The sequence below is a fragment of the Cibotium barometz genome, chromosome 8, assembly GCF_041138505.1.
Source record: "Cibotium barometz isolate CiBa-2024 chromosome 8, ASM4113850v1, whole genome shotgun sequence".
In the NCBI taxonomy this organism is placed as follows: domain Eukaryota; kingdom Viridiplantae; phylum Streptophyta; class Polypodiopsida; order Cyatheales; family Cibotiaceae; genus Cibotium; species Cibotium barometz.
Window position 1 is genome coordinate 34,679,317 of NC_141053.1, and position 21,971 is coordinate 34,701,287.

The following is a 21,971-nucleotide window of genomic DNA, read 5'->3' on the forward strand; positions in this document are numbered from 1 at the left end:
ACATCCACATTCATGCATCCACATCTACATGCATACATCCATACATACACATCCACATTCACATCCATACATCCACATCCACATCCACATTCACATCCATACATCCACATCCACATTCATACATCCATACATACACATCCACATTCACATCCATGCATCCATATCCACATTCATACATCCATACATACCCATCCACATTCACATCCATACATCCACATCCACATCCACATCCATACATCCACATTCATGCATCCACATCTACATGCATACATCCATACATACACATCCACATTCACATCCATGCATCCACATCCACATTCATACATCCATACATACCCATCCACATTCACATCCATACATCCACATCCACATCCACATCCACATCCACATTCACATCCATACATCCACATTCATGCATCCACATCTACATGTATACATCGATACATACACATCCACATTCACATCCATGCATCCACATCCACATTCATACATCCATATATACCCATCCACATTCACATCCATACTCTCACCCTATCACAACCCATATACATCTTATCCCATCACATACACTTCTTACCTCATCCCATACACGTCTTATCACTTCTTAACTCATCTTATCACATCCTAACTCATCTCATATGTATCTTATCACCTCTTATCACTTCCCATATCTTTTATGCATACCTCTATGCATGAAATTCAATTATGCTAAAAGTAACACTTTCACAATAAAATATTCATCTTTTATGCATACCTCTATGCATGAAATTCAATTATGCTAAAAGTAACTCTTTTATAATAAAATATTCACCTTTTATGCATACTTTGTGCATGAAATTCAATTATGCTAAAAATAACTCTTTTATAATAAAATATTCACCTTTTATGCATACCTCTATGCATGAAATTCAATTATGCTAAAAGTAACTCTTTTATAATAAAATATTCATCTTTTTTGCATACCTCTATGCATGAAATTCAATTATGCTAAAAGTAACACTTTTATAATAAAATATTCATCTTTTATGCATACCTCTATGCATGAAATTCAATTATGCTAAAAGTAACACTTTTATAATAAAATATTCATCTTTTATGCATACCTCTATGCATGAAATTCAATTATGCTAAAAGTAACTCTTTTATAATAAAATATTCATCTTTTATACATACCTCTATGCATGAAATTCAATTATGCTAAAAGTAACTCTTTTATAATAAAATATTCACCTTTTATGCATACCTCTATGCATGAAATTCAATTATGCTAAAAATAACACTTTTATAATAAAATAATCATTATAAAAAAAACTTGACATTAATCAATTCAACCATTCACCTAGGATAGAGAATGGTTGGTTTTGTTAGAGAAGAGAGGGGGATGCTTTTTTGTAATGAAGCATAACATTTTTAGAAAAGACATAAAGCATGAAAACCATTTAAAGCCATAAAACCATAAAATAAGTGAAAAGAAGAATTACCAACTTACTAATGACTTTGAAAGCTTTCCTTTGGCTTGATGGTTTGAGGGTTCAACTCTTGTTTGAACAAGAGTGGCCAACCAATCTTTGGAAGAGGGAAATCTCAAGAACTAATGAATTATTAATTAAATTCATAGTTCTTGGCTTGGGTGGAGTAGAGTAACAATGCATTAAACATTGTTGTTTTTCAACAAAGGGGAGGCTTCTATTTATAGGAAAAATTGAGCTCCTAACCCAAAAATATGTGAGCACTTATGTGAGCTCTTACTCATTTTTGGGTATCATCTTTTACAAAATTGGATTTATCTCCTCCCCACACATGGATTGATCTTATTGGTCCATAGGAACCTTAATTGGACCATAATCCCAAAATTTCTGAAAATCTAGACCCTTAGGCTAAGGTCCTTTATACCTATTTCCAATTAATTTCAATTGCACATTGGGAAATTCTTTTTTGAATTTCTATTTCAGGGAAATTCACTTTAATAAGATGAGATATTTTTCTATCTAAAAATATTCAAATTCTAAATATTCTCTCTCTAGAATATTTTCTCTCTCTAGGTTAAAACAGTTAGAAACAAGATCTTTTATATTTCTGAAGAGGGTATTGATTACAGGAGAAGATGCTGGACATTTTGAGAGGCTGGGGAGGAATCTTACATTCTCTCCCGCTTGAAAAACGTGAGATGTCCTCATCTCGCAAATTGGGATAATTTCACAAGATGTACGAATATGAGACTAAGAGAAAATTTAATTGAGATTAACCACCAAGAAAAGTCTCAAAGAGAGCAAGACTCAAGACAAGAACAAAGATTTCAACTTTATTCACTCTTGGAACATATACAACAAGATAGAAGAACTTTTTACAATTCCATAAGCCCGTCCATCATATGGTCACAAAAGCAGCACTCACAAGCTACACACGTATAAGGTAACTTATCTATGGGAATAATTCGGTCGGTTATTGCAGCACCTATCTCATTGGTATGAGGTGACCTATTAAAAGGACCTCTGAGAGGCAAGCCAAAAATGGGATAAAGGCATATCATCTGATGAGGAAGAAAACACGCTAGTAAGAAGACCCGCTCAGAAAATCCACCATGCCTTGATCTCATCACGCAGTAGTATCGGGGACCCAAACCCAAAGCTTCAATAACCATAGCCAAGCGGACATTGTTACGAAAGTGCAGCCGACCCCACGGTGTTACCCTAGTTATGTCTCGATAGGTTCGCCATTTGGTCTGAGCTACAGAAGTTCCCAAGTGAGGGAAAAGTGAGTGCTCATACAGTTCTATAAAATCCTTCTTCACAGACTCGCTTGCGTCTTGAAGGTGAGAAATCATCATGGATAAAACTAAGTCTTGCTGCCAAGCCATAAGAGAGATTAAGAAGAAAGGAGATCGATAGAAGTAAGATTATTGCGAGTGACAAGTAAGAGTTACGCCTTATATAAAAGAAAGAACTAGCGTAACCTAGAAGCCAACGGGGTATCTTGCCACTAAAGTTTTACCGTCTTTCCATGATTTGGTTTTGGCACATATATCTATAGAAGGCTTACATGAAATACATTATGAACTTTGAGATGAGGAGGTAAAAGAAGCTCGTAGGCTAAGTCACCTACTTTCTTTGAATTCAGATATGGCCCACAATATCTAGAGAATAACTTCTTATACTTCTCAAGAGATAAAGAACTTCTTTTGGGCCGTACTCGAATGAAGACAAAAACCTTGGTATCAAAACACTGGTTCTCACTTCCGAACTCAACGTTCTGAATCCTTAAAACAGTTGGGCTCCTGAGAAGTATTCTGGGGAAAGGGTCTTCCTAAAGAGAATCTTTCTTTTATTTTAGAGAGGGAATAATTATAAGATCAGAAAGGGAGGTTCTTACTCCTGTATACCTCGAAGGCTAGGGGAGGAATCTTACATTCTATCCCACTTAAAAAGGCACGAGATGTCCTCATCTCGCAAGTAGAGGACAACTCTTTTTTCTTAAGATCCAATTTATTCTGGGGTTCCTTATATTCTGGTCAACCCAACAGAATACAGGGATAAGTATCCCTTATATAGAACTCATCATTAAATAACAATTCATTCAGATCATATCATCCATATTTTTAACACGATAATGGTCCATTAGACCAAAATTTTTTTTTCTGAACATTTCTCCACGGGAATGTCAGTCAAGCAAGTTCTCAATTTGTCATCCCTTAACTTGATCTAACGAGTCAAGTGTTGACAGTAGCAATTTGACAGCACAATCCACTAATCTCATAGTGATTTGCTGAAATCATTATCATCTTTCTAGTTGTGAATATCATCACAGGGACTCGTCCCATTAATCCTCATTGCAGTTTTGCTCAGGTTATTATATTTTAACCACTTTTCAGAAATCATCATTTTTTTCAATAGAATCCAAATCAATTTATCAGTTCTTCTCAAACATAATTAAAAATCATATCAACCACATTTGAAATCATCATCTCGATAGCATTAATGCTTATAATTTCAAGTCTTAGATTTACTCGTATATACTGCTGGGTAAAGAGCTGCAGTTATACCCTCAGTATATATGGGTAGTCATGATACTTGGAAGTATAAGGTAAATACCATCATGTCTAAGCCTCAAGCAAGTCAGGGTTCCATACAATTGCGGTACTTCCATTTGAAGACCTAATTACTAGATTACGAATTTTCAGTTTGAATAACAAATTGTATGAATTTATATCACACAATTACATTCTTTTTGTGATTCTTGATAAATTTTGACATATGTGGCTTCTCGGTTGATCTTCATTAACCAAATTTGCTCTGATACCAACTGTGAGATCCCTGTCCCCACCGTGCAATGGATTCGGGGTACTAGCAGCGGAAGTAGCACTTCTTGCGTGGGCCACGGGTCCCACACTCGGGGCCTCGTCCACCACAGATATCCGGACAAGAGACTAATCCGTCAGTTTTTTTCCAAAACCGAACCTGGAAAAACTTTCCTTACTCGGAAAGCACGGGCGATTCCACCAGGATAACTTTTTACTCTAACGTACTCAAGATCATTACTGATCACGCTGATCCGACTGCACCTATAAAGACACTCGGTCGGATTAAGGAAGAAACTTGCACTTGGATCATTGGGATCAACGCTTTTTTCCCCATCAAGAGGCACAGCCGTTAATTCCTATCCATAGAACAATTACTATTCGGATTTACTTTATCTATCGTAATAACAGAAATTGAGTCTCGATTTACGGATCCATCAGTCCAGCCTAACCCCATCCAGTCCCATGGGTTAGCCAACCGCCCAACCACTGTAGTGATGCGATCCAATTAGGAATTTGGTTAGGTTTTGTCACGGGTACCAAGGAAAAGAGTTCCAAGGCCCCCTAGCCGGAAGTTCATGCAAACATAAAACTAGTCACACCACTTACACACCTAATATGAAATTGCCTTTTTCTCAGCATCAGCTAACTTTAAAACAATCCTTTAATGAAACCATTATGTCACTGATGACAATCCTCAAAGTCTCTGGTTGAATCCTTATTTCTAGTCATTCATTCATCGGTGTACTTATGGCATCATTGGCAACCAGAACGCTCACCACCTGTTCACTCAGGGGCCTTTTTCATAGTTCCTAGCTCATAGTAACCGTCAATATATTCATATAACAGAATGGAATCTCCGTGGAAGATCAGCAAGATCAACCCACAGATCCATATAAAAGAGCCATGGACTCATCCGTTGAGGACCAGCAAGGTCAATCAACCAGATCCATGCCCGGTTTCAGAAAACAACTATTATTCCTTGTTCTAATATCTTCCACAATGCACGTGTAGGTATCTTCGGTGACCCAGAGCCCGAGCACCGTATGGTCAGCACCCTCTAGGATCCTTCACAGGTGACCTAGCGCTTCACTCATAGGCCGCTTCCTTGGTCCCTAATCCACTGTAACGGAAGCTCACCATTTAAATCGAACCGAGGCTGGTCAAAACCTCGGTCGACCTTGCTACGCGAGACGTCATCCATCCGTCAGCAGTTGTAACTTTATCAGTTAGGTCTCCATGACCTTAATCCATAAGATGGTCAAAATGCTTCCCCAGCATTCTTGACATAAAACAGTCATTTACAAACAGTCACAAAATATAGTTTCTATATCAAACTCCCGTCTTTCCACATTATCCCTCCTCAATCCAACCCTCAATCCAACATTACTTATTCCACATTCCCTTCATATGTACTCATTCTCATCCATTCACTCATATCGACGACACATTATTTCCCATACACATTCACATTCATTATACTACATACACATCCATGCATACATCTATTTTCACATCCTCATTCATACATCCACATCCACATTCATGCATCCACATCTACATGCATACATTCATACATACACATCCACATTCATATCCATACATCCACATCCACATCCACATTCACATCCATACATACCCATCCACATTCACATCCATACATCCACATTCATGCATCCACATCTACATGCATACATCCATACATCCATACATACACATCCACATTCACATCCATACATCCACATCCACATCCACATTCACATCCATACATCCACATCCACATTCATACATCCATACATACACATCCACATTCACATCCATCCATCCACATCCACATTCATACTTCCATACATACCCATCCACATTCACATCCATATATCCACATCCACATCCACTTTCACATCCATACATCCATATTTATGCATCCACATCTACATGCATACATCCATACATACACATCCACATTCACATCCATGCATCCACATCCACATTCATACATCCATACATACCCATCCACATTCACATCCATACATCCACATCCACATTCACATCCATGCATCCACATCCACATTCACATCCATGCATCCACATCCACATTCATACATCCATACATACCCATCCACATTCACATCCATACTCTCACCCTATCACAACCCATATACATCTTATCCCATCACATACACTTCTTACCTCATCCCATACACATCTTATCACTTCTTAACTCATCTTATCACATCCTAACTCATCTCATATGCATCTTATCACCTCTTATCACTTCCCATATCTTTTATGCATACCTCTATGCATGAAATTCAATTATGCTAAAAGTAACACTTTCATAATAAAATATTCATCTTTTATGAATACCTCTATGCATGAAATTCAATTATGCTAAAAGTAACTCTTTTATAATAAAATATTCACCTTTTATGCATACCTCTATGCATTAAATTCAATTATGCTAAAAATAACTCTTTTATAATAAAATATTCACCTTTTATGCATACCTCTATGCATGAAATTCAATTATGCTAAAAGTAACTCTTTTATAATAAAATATTCATCTTTTATGCATACCTCTATGCATGAAATTCAATTATGCTAAAAGTAACACTTTTATAATAAAATATTCATCTTTTATGCATACCTCTATGCATGAAATTCAATTATGCTAAAAGTAACACTTTTATAATAAAATATTCATCTTTTATGCATACCTCTATGCATGAAATTCAATTATGCTAAAAGTAACTCTTTTATAATAAAATATTCATCTTTTATGCATACCTCTATGCATGAAATTCAATTATGCTAAAAGTAACTCTTTTATAATAAAATATTCACCTTTTATGCATACCTCTATGCATGAAATTCAATTATGCTAAAAATAACACTTTTATAATGAAATAATCATTATAAAAAAACTTGACATTAATTAATTTAACCATTCACCTAGGATAGAGAATGGTTGGTTTTGTTAGGGAAGAGAGGGGGATGCTTTTTTGTAATGAAGCATAACATTTTTAGAAAAGACATAAAGCATGAAAACCATTTAAAGCCATAAAACCATAAAATAAGTGAAAAGAAGAATTACCAACTTACTAATGACTTTGAAAGCTTTCCTTTGGCTTGATGGTTTGAGGGTTCAACTCTTGTTTGAACAAGAGTGGCCAACACATCTTTGGAAGAGGGAAATGTCAAGAACTAATGAATTATTAATTAAATTCATAGTTCTTGGCTTGGGTGGAGTAGAGTAACAATGCATTAAACATTGTTGTTTTTCAACAAAGGGGAGGCTTCTATTTATAGGAAAATTTGAGCTCCTAACCAAACAAACTGATTCTAGAATTTTCCAAATCAGTTTGGTCAATTTTTTACCATCTTTAGGTCAGTTGAGCTAACTTTTTGCAACTAGACTTGAATTAGGAGAGAGGAGATATTAAATATCACATTATTTATGAGTTTAAAACTCATTCAAGCATGTGAAATATGCACCTCCTTTAATGGACTCCCCTTCCTTACATATGTGTCAAAATGGAATCATTATACCCAGAATATCTCATATTTTTAATATTGCTCATAGTTTTTTGCTAATTACCCTTGTACATTTTCAACTCTTCATCTTATGTGAGCATTTACTCATTTTTGGATACCCAAAATATCTCATATTTTTAATATTGCTCCTAGTTTTTTTACTAATAAACCTTGCACATTTTCAACTCTTCATCTTATGTGAGCATTTACTCATTTTTGGATATCCAAAATATCTCATATTTTTAATATTGCTCATAGTTTTTTACTAATAAACCTTGTACATTTTTAATTCTTCATCTTATGTAAGCATTTACTCATTTTTGGATACCCAAAATATCTCATATTTTTAATATTGCTTATAGTTTTTTACTAATAAACCTTGTACATAGTCAACTCTTCATCTTATGTGAGCACTTACTCATTTTTGGGTATCATCTTTTACAAAATTGGATTTATCTCCTCCCCACACATGGATTGATCTTATTGGTCCATAGGAACCTTAATTGGACCATAATCCAAAAATTTCTGAAAATCTAGACCCTTAGGCTAAGGTCCTTTATACCTATTTCCAATTAATTCCAATTGCACATTGGAAAATTCTTTTTTAAATTTCTGTTTCAGGGGAATTCATTTTAATAAGATGAGATATTTTTCTATCTAAAAATATTCAAATTTTGAATATTCTCTCTCTAGAATATTTTCTCTCTCTAGGTTAAAATAGTTAGAAACAAGATCTTTTATATTTCTGAAGAGGGTATTGATTATAGGAGAAGATGCTGGACATTTTGAGAGGCTGGGGAGGAATCTTACATTCTCTCTCACTTGAAAAACATGAGATGTCCTCATCTCGCAAACTGGGGTAATTTTGCAAGATGCACGAATATGAGACTAAGAGAAAATTTAATTAAGATTAACCACCAAGAAAAGTCTCAAAGAGAGCAAGACTCAAGACAAGAACAAAGATTTCAACTTTATTCACTCTTGGAACATATATAGCAAGATAGAAGAACTTTTTACAATTCCATAAGCCCGTCCATCATATGGTCACAAAAGCAGCACTCACAAGCTACACACGTATAAGGTAACTTATCTATGGGAATAATTCGGTCGGTTATTGCAGCACCTATCTCATTGGTATGAGGTGACCTATTAAAAGGACCTCTGAGAGGCAAGCCAAAAATGGGATAAAGGCATATCTTCTGATGAGGAAGAAAACACGCTAGTAAGAAGACCCGCTCAGAAAATCCACCATGCCTTGATCTCATCACGCAGTAGTATCAGGGACCCAAACCCAAAGCTTCAATAACCATGGCCAAGCGGACATTGTTACGAAAGTGCTGCCGACCCCACGGTGTTACCCTATAGGTCCGCCATTTGGTCTGAGCTACAGAAGTTCCCAAGTGAGGGAAAAGTGAGCGCTCATACAGTTCTATAAAATCCTTCTTCACAGACTTGCTTGCGTCTTGAAGGTGAGAAATCATCATGGATAAAACTAAGTCTTGCTGCCAAGCCATAAGAGAGATTAAGAAGAAAGGAGATCGATAGAAGTAAGATTACTGCCAGCGAATCGACAAGTAAGAGTTACGCCTTATATAAAAGAAAGAACTAGCGTAAGCTAGAAGCCAACGGGGTATCTTGCCACTGAAGTTTTACCATCTTTCCATGATTTGGTTTTGGCACATATTTCTATAGAAGGCTTATATGAAATACATTATGAACTTTGAGATGAGGAGGTAAAAGAAGCTCGTAGGCTAAGTCACCTACTTTCTTTGAATTCAGATATGGCCCACAATATCTGGGGAATAACTTCTTATACTTCTCAAGAGATAAAGAACTTCTTTTGGGCCGTACTCGAATGAAGACCAAAACCTTGGTATCAAAACACTGGTTCTCACTTCCGAACTCAACGTTCTGAATCCTTAAAACAGTTGGGCTCTTGAGAAGTATTCTGGGGAAAGGGTCTTCCTAAAGAGAATCTTTCTTTTATTTTAGAGAGGGAATAATTATAAGATCAGAAAGGGAGGTTCTTACTCCTGTATACCTCGAAGGCTGGGGGAGGAATCTTACAGGTTCTCTGCCCACAGCATGACCGAAGTATATCTTCGATTACTTGGTTTGCCCTGATACTCTGCTGGAGTATGGATGACTGATAATTGCGGTTAGACCCTTGGTTTTCAATTGTAGCATAGATTTGTCCTTTTTCCTCTTCTACTACATCTGAAATTGTGACTGCTCTGGCTGCTGCAGTCTGAGGCAAAATTCTTTCTCTTTGGTTGCCCCAGTTCTAGAAAGGAGTTCTGAGGTTATTCTGGACAGAGGTAGATGGATGAGCTGGAGTTCTTTTGCGTTACCCTGGCTTGGGTGAGACGGTATGAAGGAATTGGTCTCTGAATTTGGGGTTCTTGACTTCCTTGTGCCCTTGACATGGCAGGAGTCGGGCAGTCTTTTAACTTATGACCAAAACCTTGGCATCCAAAACACCGGTTCTCACTTTTGAACTTATCGTTTTGAATCCTTAAAATAGGTGGGCTCCTGAGAAGTATTCTAGGGAAAGGGTCTTCCTTTTTTCAACAGAATCTTTCTTTTATTTTAGAGAGGGAATAATTATAAGATCAGAAAGGGAGGTTCTTACTCCTGTATACCTCGAAGGCTGGGGGAGGAATCTTACAGGGCGTGTCTGGACCTCCGTTTTTCAGAAAGCAAGCAATTTCGAGCGCTGCGGGTAAGTCATCGATTCTCTGTAGAAATCTGTTTTAGGAACTGCAGGAAGACAGATTGGTTGTGCAGACATTGTGGGTGCTGCAAAGAGGTCAACAGTTGCCATTAGGTGTATGTATGCACATTGAGGTCACTGGTTGTGACATTTGAGAGTACTACAGTACCATTGAGGTCATTGTTTGTGACATTGGGTGTATGTATGCACATTGAGGTCACTGGTTGTGACATTTGTATGTATGCACATTGAGGTCACTGGTTGTGACATGTGAGAGTACTACAGTACCACTGCTGCAGAAATATAGCAGTTTGTGCAGGACAAGCCAGAGTGTTGTTTCTGGTAAAATTGTGTGTCTGGCAAGATGTCAAATGATGGCATAACACAGATTGTGGTTGAGAAGATTGATAAGAATAACTTCCATGCTTGGAGGTTCAGGTTGACGAATTTCCTGATGGGAAAGGGCTATTGGGACTACATAGAAGGTGAGCATGAAGAGGCACCGGAGATACCGGACATAAATCCGACTACTGCAGATGTGAAAGAGTTTAAAGACTGGAACCAAGGAGCCACGAAAGTTATGTATTGGCTCTCCATTAGTATACAGGACACCATGATTGGGCACATTCAGGATGCCAAGTCCCCCAAGGAGGCGTGGGACACCTTGGTAAAACTTTATGAAACAAATACCAAGGCACGTAAGATACAGTTGAAGAATGAACTTCATACTGTGGAGAAAAAGAGCATGTCTGTGAATGACTATGCATTGAAGATAAAGGGTATTGTGGAATCCCTTGCATCTATTGGTGTGTCAGTAGACGATGATAATAAGGTGGAAGTCTATCTACGTGGTCTCGGGCCACAATACAAGCGTTCAAGACGTCTATTCAAACTCGGAAAAACATTCCCAACTTTACAGATTTGGTGTCTATGCTGATTATAGAAGAGAAGAGCTTGGGTGAATACCAACAATCTTCACAAAACAAAAACAGTTCAGAGCAACAGGCCTTCTACACAAGTTTAGGTAGAGGACGAGGTAGAGGAGGCCGTGGATGCGGTCAAGGAGATGGCCAAACAGGTAATCAAAATTATGGCCAGCAACAGCAACAACAATAGTCCCAGAATACACAACAACAACAGTCCCAGAATACACAACAACAACATCAACAACACACAGGTGGAAGAGGCAAATTTAGAGGCAGGGGGAGTCAAAGAGGACGTGGAAATTGGCAAAGGCAATATAATGATGCACGTGAATGCTTTTATTGTGGTAAGCCTGGACATGTGCAGGCTGAATGTTATAAGAAGCAGGCTGACATGTAAAATGGGAACGTGTAGTAGAATAACTATGCATCCTCAAGCAGAAACAATGAGGATAATGAAAGGTTGTTTGTTATGCAGCATGTCGTGAATGCCATGTCTGAAAATGTTGAAGTAGCACAAAAAGATGATGTATGGTATGTGGATTCAGGTGCTTCGAACCACATGACAAGTCATGGTGGGGAGTGGTTCAAGGAGATGAAAACCCTTGAAAGACCAGGTTTTGTGGAAACAGGGGATGACACTGCTCATCCAATTGCCCATGTTGGAGATGTGCCATTGTCTATGCAGGATGGCAAAGTGAAGTACCTTGCAGATGTACTTCACGTTCCGAACATAACAAAGAATCTGGTTTCAGTTGGCCAGATGATTGAGCAGGGTTTGCAGGTTCGGTTTAACCCTGATGGTTGTTATGTTGAAGACTTTAAAGACAAGTGCAGGTTGGTTGCAAAAGGCAACAGAGTGGGCAGAATGTTTAGGTTGAATGTAGACATGCCTGAAATGAGTGCTGCGATGTTTGCAAACGGTTCAGGAATTGTTGCAGACATAGACATTTGGCATAAAAGAATTGGACATGTGAATGTGCAGAGAATGAAGTCTATGCAGACTAAAGGAATTGTGACAGGGCTGCCAAAGTTTAAAGTGGAAGGTATGCAGAGAATATGTGAAGCATGCCAATTTGGAAAGCAAACAAAGCATGTATTTTCACGTAACAGATATGTGAGCAGAAATGCACTAGATGTTGTGCATTCAGATGTATGGGGTCCTATGAAGACCATGTCTATGGGAGGCTGCAGGTATTATGTGACATTCATTGATGACCACACAAGGAAAGTGTGGGTATATTTCATGAAGGAGAAGAGTGAGGTGTTCACTCACTTTCAAAAGTTTTGAAAAGCAAACAGGGAAATATGTAAAGTGCCTAAGGTCAGATGGAGGGGGAGAGTACTTCTCCATGAGTTCTCTGAATTTTTGAAGAAGAATGGTATTCGGAGACAATTTACATGCAGATACACTCCACAGCAAAATGGAGTTGCTAAGTGAAAAAACAGGCACATTGCTGAGATTGCGCGAGCATTGATGGAAGAGAAGAATATGCCGCATAGCTATTGGGCTGAGGCTGTTTTTACAGCAGTATACATCATGAACAGGACTCCAACTGTAGCCATACATGATGTTACTCCAGAGAGGAGAGGTTTACTGGCAGAAAACCTGATTTGTCTCATCTGAAATGCATTGCATATGTGCATGTGCCAGATGAGCTAAGAACTAAGCTGGATCCAAAAGTTGAAAAATGTGTGTTTATTGGGGATATTCCCTTGAACAAAAGGGATACAGGTGTTATAACCTTGCTACACGTGAGTTGAGGGTAAGCAGGGATGTTGTCTTTGATGAGATGAGCAGCTGGTATGCTGGTGAAAAAGAAGCTGTTGGGGTTTGATGTGAGTGGAAGTGTGGTTGCACAGAATGCAGGTCAGCAATCACAGTCTTTGAGTTGACTAGGAGAGTCCTCATCTAGTGGGTCTGTTGATAGACCATCATGGAGTGGCAGGCTGCATCATAATACCAGTCATGCAAATGTGATTAGTACATCACGTAAAGGAAAAGAGAAAGTGGTTGAGCCCCTTGGTATGCCTAACATTTCTATAGGGCATTCTCATGTTGATGGAGAGTCTAGTGGCTTAGATATGAGCCTTGATGAGGAGCTTGGGATCCCAGCTATGAGAACACCTGGTGTAAAGAAGGCTATGGAAGCCATGAATGAAAAGCTGCGAAGATCTGGGAGAGTGAAAAACCATGTGCAAAGGTTTACCTATGATGGTTATGTGGCACATCATTATGCATATATGGCAAAGGTTATGCAGGTTGTAGAGCCCACATACATTGATGAGGCTATTGGAAATGTGTGTTGGGAGAAAGCTATGGATGAGGAGATGGATGCACTATATGGAAATGAGACTTGGGATTTAGTGCAATTGCCTGAAGGCAAGAAAGCCATTGGATGCAAGTGGGTGTACAAAGTAAAACATAACAGTGATGGAAGCATAAACAGGTACAAGGCTAGATTGGTAGCCAAAGGATATGCACAGACATATGGCATTGATTATGAGGAAACTTTCAGCCCAGTTGCCAAGATGGCAACAGTGAGAGTTGTGATAGCAGTGGTTGTGTCAAAGCAATGGTCTTTACATAAGATGGATGTAAAGAATGCATTCTTGCATGGGGATTTGCAAGAAGAGGTGTATATGTTGTAGCCACCTGGTTATGAGGATGTGAGTCACCCCGAGCATGTTTGCAAGTTGAAGAAAGCCTTGTATGGCTTAAAACAAGCACCAAGAGCATGGTCTGACAAGATTTCTGAATATCTTGTCACTATTGGCTTTCATGTAGCCAATGCAGATTTCTTGCTATATGTGAGACATGGTGATAGAGGGGTTGTGCTTGTTGTCATCTATGTAGATGACTTGATCATTACGGGGGACCATGATGCAGAGATCTTTGATGTAAAGATCTTGCTTAGACAGAAGTTCGAGATGAAGGATCTGGGGGAGCTCAGATATTTCTTGGGCATTGAGGTGATTAGGTCACCGCATGGTATTAGATTACTGCAGAGACAGTATGGCTTGGACATGTTATCCAAGTATGGTATGACAGGCTGTAAGCCTATTTCCGTGCCATTGGATCAGAATGGCAAGTTGAGTGCAAATTCAGGAGAGATTTTGGAGGATCCTACTATGTATAGGCGCATAGTAGGAAGCTTGATGTACATGACGATCACCAGACCAGATTTGAGCTATGATGTTGGGTTGGTGAGTCAGTTTATGCAGGTTCCACAAAAATTGCATTTGGATGCATTGAGACGCATACTGAGGTATGTGAGGTCTGCTTTGCATTGTGGACTATTTTATGAGACTGGGACAGAGATATGTGTACATGGGTACACAGATGCTGATTGGGATGGTAGTATCTTAGATAGAAGATCTACTAGTGGCTTCATGTTTTCTTTGGGGAGTGCTGCTGTGACTTGGAGCAGTAAGAAGCAGCCTACGGTTGCTCTATCCAGTACAAAGGCCGAGTACAGAGGAGCTGCTATGGCAGCATGTGAGGTAGCTTGGTTGAGAAAGCTACTTTGCAAATTTGGGTCTATCAGTGGGATAGACAAGTTGTCATTTTCTGTGACAACATTAGCAGTATACAGCTGGCCAGGAACCCAGTTTTTCATGCTCGCACGAAGCAAATAGAGGTCCACTACCATTTTGTCAGAGAGCAGGTCTTGGCAGCAGGAGACCTTGACCTTGTTTATGTCAGCACACAGGATCAGGTAGCTGACATCTTCACCAAAGCATTGGGTACAGAGAAGCTTCGCAGATTCAGAGCTTCACTTGGTGTACATGAGATGGAGTTGAGCTCGAGGGGGAGTGTTGAGATATCGAGCTCATCTAGTGAGGCGGTGGACACTGAGATGACCCGCATGGGGGATAGGCCCCACACTTACACCACTGGCATGGTTGGTGAGATCTTGGGTGATATCGAACTTGTAATGTCAAAAACATATTGTCATCAAAATCGATGGCGTTTATACAACACTTTGTAAAGGTCATTCATCTCTGCAAGTAAAGATAGTTATGTAGATATTAGTCTCGTAAACCCTAGAGAAACAATGAGATCAAACAAGCTTGGCTTGGTTTCCCATCCAAGTAAGCAAGATGAATGGTTGTATCTTATGGATCAAATGTACTATAGGCTCAGCTTCTTATTGTTTACAACTGGTGGGCAGCCTGCAGGACTCCATTTGGGTCAAGTCTTGGAGAATTCCACCCTAACAAAGGCAACATATGTAGTCTTGCAAGGAGGCTCTAGGGTTTGAAACTAACATATGTAGTCTTACAACAAGGAGGCTTTTGCTAGCCTTGAATTCCTTGGTGTGAAAAACCCTACCCACAGGAACTTTTTACCCTATGTTGGCAAGGGTTTTTCCCTATGTGAACACACTCTTGTGCATTAGCCATATCAGTCCTAAGGCTAGGGCTTCTATTTATACTCTTATACTCCACTCATTTCATATCATTATCATCGTGCGAGTACTTTCCAGCTTTGCTTTTGGTCTCTCTCTCATTCTTCCAGCTTGATTTGATTGTGTGTGCAGAGCATCTACACCCTTATCCAACATTGGTTTTAAAGTAGTCTGGTCAGAGTCTTATTTTTTGAGACTACGTTTGCATTCACCGGTGTTCGCATCTACTCTCGATTTGACTATTGAATGCATTCACTGTTCAACATTTGGCTTTCTACTTTCAGCCATTCGGCTTTAGGCACTCCACATTAAAGCATTCGAATTTAGCATTCGGCTTCAGGCTTACAGGCTTTTAGCTATTAAGCTCAGGATTTTTTCTTACAGCCATTCGGCATCAGGCAATCAACCATTAAGGCATTCAGCTTTAGGCTCTCGTCGCATTTAGCCATTTGGCTTTAGCACTTAGTGATTTAGCCATTCGGCTTTAGGCTTTCAATCATTGGCATTTAGCATTTGATTGTGGCCTCCGTGTAAGTAGCTTTACTTTTAGCTTTTACCTCTTTGCATTTAGCCACCAAGGTTTAGCATTTGATTGCGGCTTCCGCATCAAGAACTCAACTTTTAGTGTTCAGCTCTCTGCATTTAGCATTTGGCTGGGTTTACTTTCTTGGTCAGGTTTACTTCCTTGTCTAGGTTTACTTTCTTAGTCGTGTTTACCCATCAGCAAGTTTACTTTCTTGGCCGGATTTACCCATCAGTAGTAGTTGCCTTTCTGCTTTGGCACTCTGCTTTTGACATCCAAATTTTAGACTTCTGCATTCGGCATTTGGCGTTTAGCTTTCAACTCTTGTCAGTTGATTCAGTCAGCCAATTTAGCGTTCGTTCGTCTCAACAGCCAATTCAAATTCCTTTCATCAGCTGGTTCTACGTTTGTTAGTCAACTGAATATGACCTAACGACTCTGCATTCACCTTTCAATCTACTCATTCCAAGCTAGTCTTTGACTTGTTAATTCCACTTTAGCTTCTGACATGTTAACCTGCTAATGCCACATTTGTTTTTGATCTGCTGGCCTACTGACTCAACGTCAGCTTTCGACCTATTGACCTATTGACGATGTCATGTCAGCGTCTGACTTGCTAACTTCACATCAGTTTTTGACTTGCTGACCTACTAATTTTGCATCACATTCTTTGCACCTATCGATTTCGAGACCGGCTGATTTCAGCTATAACTTTCAACTTGTAGATTGTTTATTTGGTGAATTTGCACATGCATTGAGCAGACATTTGTTCTCTGAGTCCCTTAGAGCTATTGCTTGTGTTAGATAATACTTTAGTTTACACATTCCTTTGTTGTGTAAGATGTTAAGAAACACTAGTGATTTGTTTGGCATGTTGTCCATTGATGATAAGTTGGATGGCACTAACTATCCTATGTGGGCATATATAATGAGGCATGTACTGGTGGCAAAGAACTTCTGTGTGTATGTATAGTGTTGATTTAAGACCTGCTGGCCTTGCATATTGTCAACACATTAGGTGTATCCATTGTCAAAACCAATGAGTCTGGCATTGTTTTTCTTACACCCGTTCCTTCGACTACAATAGAACAGCTCAGATGGGATGCCAAGGCATGTTCAGGCGCATGCCTTGATTCATCTCTCTTGCATACGACAAGTCATTCCTCACATCCATTCATGTACTTTTGATAAAGGTGCATGGGATATATACTTGCCTCTCTGTATCAAATTCACAATGAAGCTCAAGTTGTGTATCTTTGAAAAAAGCTTGACTTAGAGTATCTGGCTGAGAAGGGTGAATCTATGCATTTCTGACAAGTGTCAAGGATCTAAGAGAGCTGTTGATCAGCATTAATTAGGTCATTCCTAATAGTTCTCTTGTCTCTCCAATTCTCAATGGCCTCCTTGAATTGTATTAGAGATTTGATACCACTCTTCATCTCCTGTCAAAGAGGAATACAGATTTATACTTATTTGATACCACTCTTCATCTCCTGTCAAAGAGGAATACAGATTTATACTTATTTGATGAGGTGGTCAATTAGGATTATTAGTTGATGCTATGTCTGACATTGACTTTGGTGATGATTAGTCCTCAGTTGACTGTGCTCTCTAGAAATTTTCAATAGATGTAAGATTCCTCCCCCAACCCCTTTTTGATGTCTAGTATCTTCCCCTGTAATCAACCCTCTTCAGAAATATAAAGACCCTGTTGCTAACTATTTTAGCCTAGAGAGAGAAAAATTATTCTAGAGAGAGAATATTCAGATTTTGAAATTTTTTGGATAGAAAAATATCTCTTATAATTCAGATGAGTTCCCCTGAAACAGAAATTCAAAAAGAATTTTCCAATAGGCAATTGGAATTAATTGGAAATAGGTATAAAGAACCTTAGTCTAAGGGTCTAGATTTTCAGAAATCGTTAGACTATGGTCCAATTAAGGTTCCTATGGACCAATAGCATCAATCCATGTGTAGGGAGGAGATAAATCCAACTTGTAAAAAGAAAATACCCAAAAATGAGTAAATGCTCACATGAGGTGAAGAGTTGAAAATGTACAAGGATTATTAGTAAAAAACTATGAGCAATATTAAAAATATGACATATGTAAGGAAGGGGAATTCTTTAAAGAAGGTGCATATTTCACATAAGATGAAGAGTTGAAAATGTACAAGGATTATTAGTAAAAAACTATGAGCAATATTAAAAATATGACATATGTAAGGAAGGGGAATTCTTTAAAGGAGGTGCATATTTCACATAAGATGAAGAGTTGAAAATGTACAAGGATTATTAGTAAAAAACTATGAGCAATATTAAAAATATGACATATGTAAGGAAGGGGAATTCTTTAAAGGAGGTGCATATTTCACATAAGATGAAGAGTTGAAAATGTACAAGGATTATTAGTAAAAAACTATGAGCAATATTAAAAATATGACATATGTAAGGAAGGGGAATTCTTTAAAGGAGGTGCATATTTCACATGCTTGAATGAGTTTTAAACTCATAAAAATTGAGATATTTCATCTCTCCTCTCTCCTCATTCAAGTCTAGTTCCAAAAAGTTAGCTTAACTGACCTAAAAATGGTCAAATATTGACCAAACTGATTTAGAAAATTCTAGAATCAGTTTGTTTGGTTAGGAGCTCAATTTTTCCTATAAATAGAAGCCTCCCCCTTGTTGAAAAATATATAGTGTTTATGCATCGTTACTCTACTCCACCTAAGCCAAGAACTGTGAATTCATTTAATAATTCACTAGTTTTTGGAGCTTCCCTCTTTCTTCAATCCCTATTAGTGGCTCCATCAACATACTTAACCAATTGATTGGTTGGGGGCCTCTACCGTGAACAAAGAATCAAGCAAGTTGTAAGGTAATTAGTGAATATTGATCTTTCTATAATTTCTCAATGTTTCTCTCTTCTCAACCCCTCTCAAGCTTGAGAAGTTTAATTGGTATGGTTTTTTTTTAATGCTATTGAAGTTTGAATAGTAGTGAAGAGTTACATAATGCTATTGAAGTTAATTTTCATTTATGTTTAAATTCTAATGATTTTTATGTAAATTCTCTCTCTCACTCAAGAAATGGTCATACTCATGAACCGTTCTCAATCCAAATCAAGCTTTTCATAAAGCTTTTCCTTAACCCAAGATTAAGCTATGCTTGAGGCCAAATTAATGGCTTTTTTCTATGCTTTTAGTTTATGTATATTAATGATTCAATCCATTATGGATTGATAATCCAATTAGAGATCATTTTAATTATTTTCTTAATGATAAGCTTTATCCCTTAGAAAAATTGAGATTTATCAGTCAAAGCAGCGGAGCTATGGCAAAATTTTTATAAAAATTATGCATAAAATAATTTCATTCAAAGCATAAAAAGAGGACTTCCTACCATATTCTAGGAATTATCATCCTAGATTAATTGAAAGAATTTCATTACAATCATGAAGAAATTGAATTTTAATATTATGCATAATGGATAAATTTTTATATCAAAAGTGTTATTTTTACCATTTTTATTTCATGCATAGAAGTATGCATAATGGATAAATTTTTATATCAAAAGTGTTATTTTTACCATTTTTATTTCATGCATAGAAGTATACATAATAGATAAATTTTTATATCAAAAGTGTTATTTTTATCATTTTTAATTTTCATGCATAGAAGTATGCATAAAGGAAAATTTTTATATCAAAAGTGTTATTTTTATCATTTTTAATTTTCATGCATAGAAGTATGCATAAAGGAAAATTTTTATATCAAAAGTGTTACTTTTATCATTTTTAATTTTCATGCATAGAAGTATGCATAAAGGAAAAATTTTTATATCAAAAGTGTTACTTTTATCATTTTTAATTTTCATGCATAGAAGTATGCATAAAAGAAATTTTTTTTTATATCAAAAGTGTTACTTTTATCATTTTTAATTTTCATGCATAGAAGTATGCATAAAAGAAATTTTTTTTATATCAAAAGTGTTACTTTCATCATTTTTAATTTTTATGCATAGAAGTATGCATAAAAGTTGATTATTTTATTATAAAAGTGTGACTTTTATCATAATTGAATTTCATGCATAGAGGTATGCATAAAAGTTGATTATTTTATTGTAAGAGTGTTACTTTTATCATATTGGATTTCATGCATATAGGTATGCATAAAAGATATTCTTTTTATACTAAAAGTGTGATTTTCCTCATAAATGGATTTTATGCTTAACTTAGATGCATAAGAGAAATTCTTTTATTCTAAAAGTGTAATTTCCTACCAAACTCAATTTATGCATAAGAAGATGCATAAAAGATTGATTTTAATTTCGAAAGTGTTAGTCTCCTTAAATGGAATTTATGCATAAATAAATGTGTAGAGAAATCTTATATCAAATATAAGAATTCTCTTAAAAAAGATATGAAATGTGATAAGATGTGATAAGAGGTGTATGAGATGTGATAAGATTTGATAAGATGCGTATGGAAAGTGATAGGATGTGATAAGAGGTGTATGAGATGTAAAAAGATGTGATAAGATGTATATGAGATGTGATAGAATGTGTTAAGATGAGTTAGGATGTGTTAAGATGTATATGGGATGTATTAGGACGAGAATGGATGTAATATGGTTGTATGAATGTGATGTGGATGTATACATGTAGATGTATATGTATGAATGTGAATGTTGATGTAGATGTATATGTATGAATGTGAATGTTGATGTAGATGTGGATGTATAGATGTGAATGGGAATGTGGATGTGGATGTATGTATGTGGATGTGTGGATGTGGAGATGGGAGTATGGATGTATGAATGTGAAAATGGATGTATGCATGAAGATGTATATGCATAGATGTGAATGTGGATATAGATGTGGATGTATAGATGTGAATGGGAATGTGGATGTGAATGTGGATGTAGATGTGGATGTATAGATGTGAATGGGAATGTGGATGTGGATGTATGTATGTGGATGTGTAGATGTGGAGATGGGAGTATGGATGTATGAATGTGAAAATGGATGTATGCATGAAGATGTATATGTATAGATGTGAATGTGGATGTAGATGTGGATGTATAGATGTGAATGGGAATGTGGATGTGAATGTGGATGTAGATGTGGATGTATAGATGTGAATGAGAATGTGGATGTGGATGTATGTATGTATGTGGATGTAGATGTGGATGTATAGATGTGAATGGGAATGTGGATGTGGATGTAGATGTGGATGTATAGATGTGAATGGGAATGTGGATGTAGATGTGGATGTATAGATGTGAATGGGAATGTGGATGTGGATGTATGTGGATGTGGATGTATGGATGTATGAATGAGGACGTGATAATGGATGTATGAATGAGGACGTGATAATGGATATATACATGTGGATGTGGATATATGGATGTGAATATGAATGTGGATGTGGATGTATGGATGTGGATATGGATGTGTATGTATGAATGTAGATATGGGATGTGGATGTATAAATGAGGATGTGAAAATGGAGTATGCATGTAGATGTGGATGTATGGATGTGAATGTGGATGTGGATGTGGATGTATGGATGTG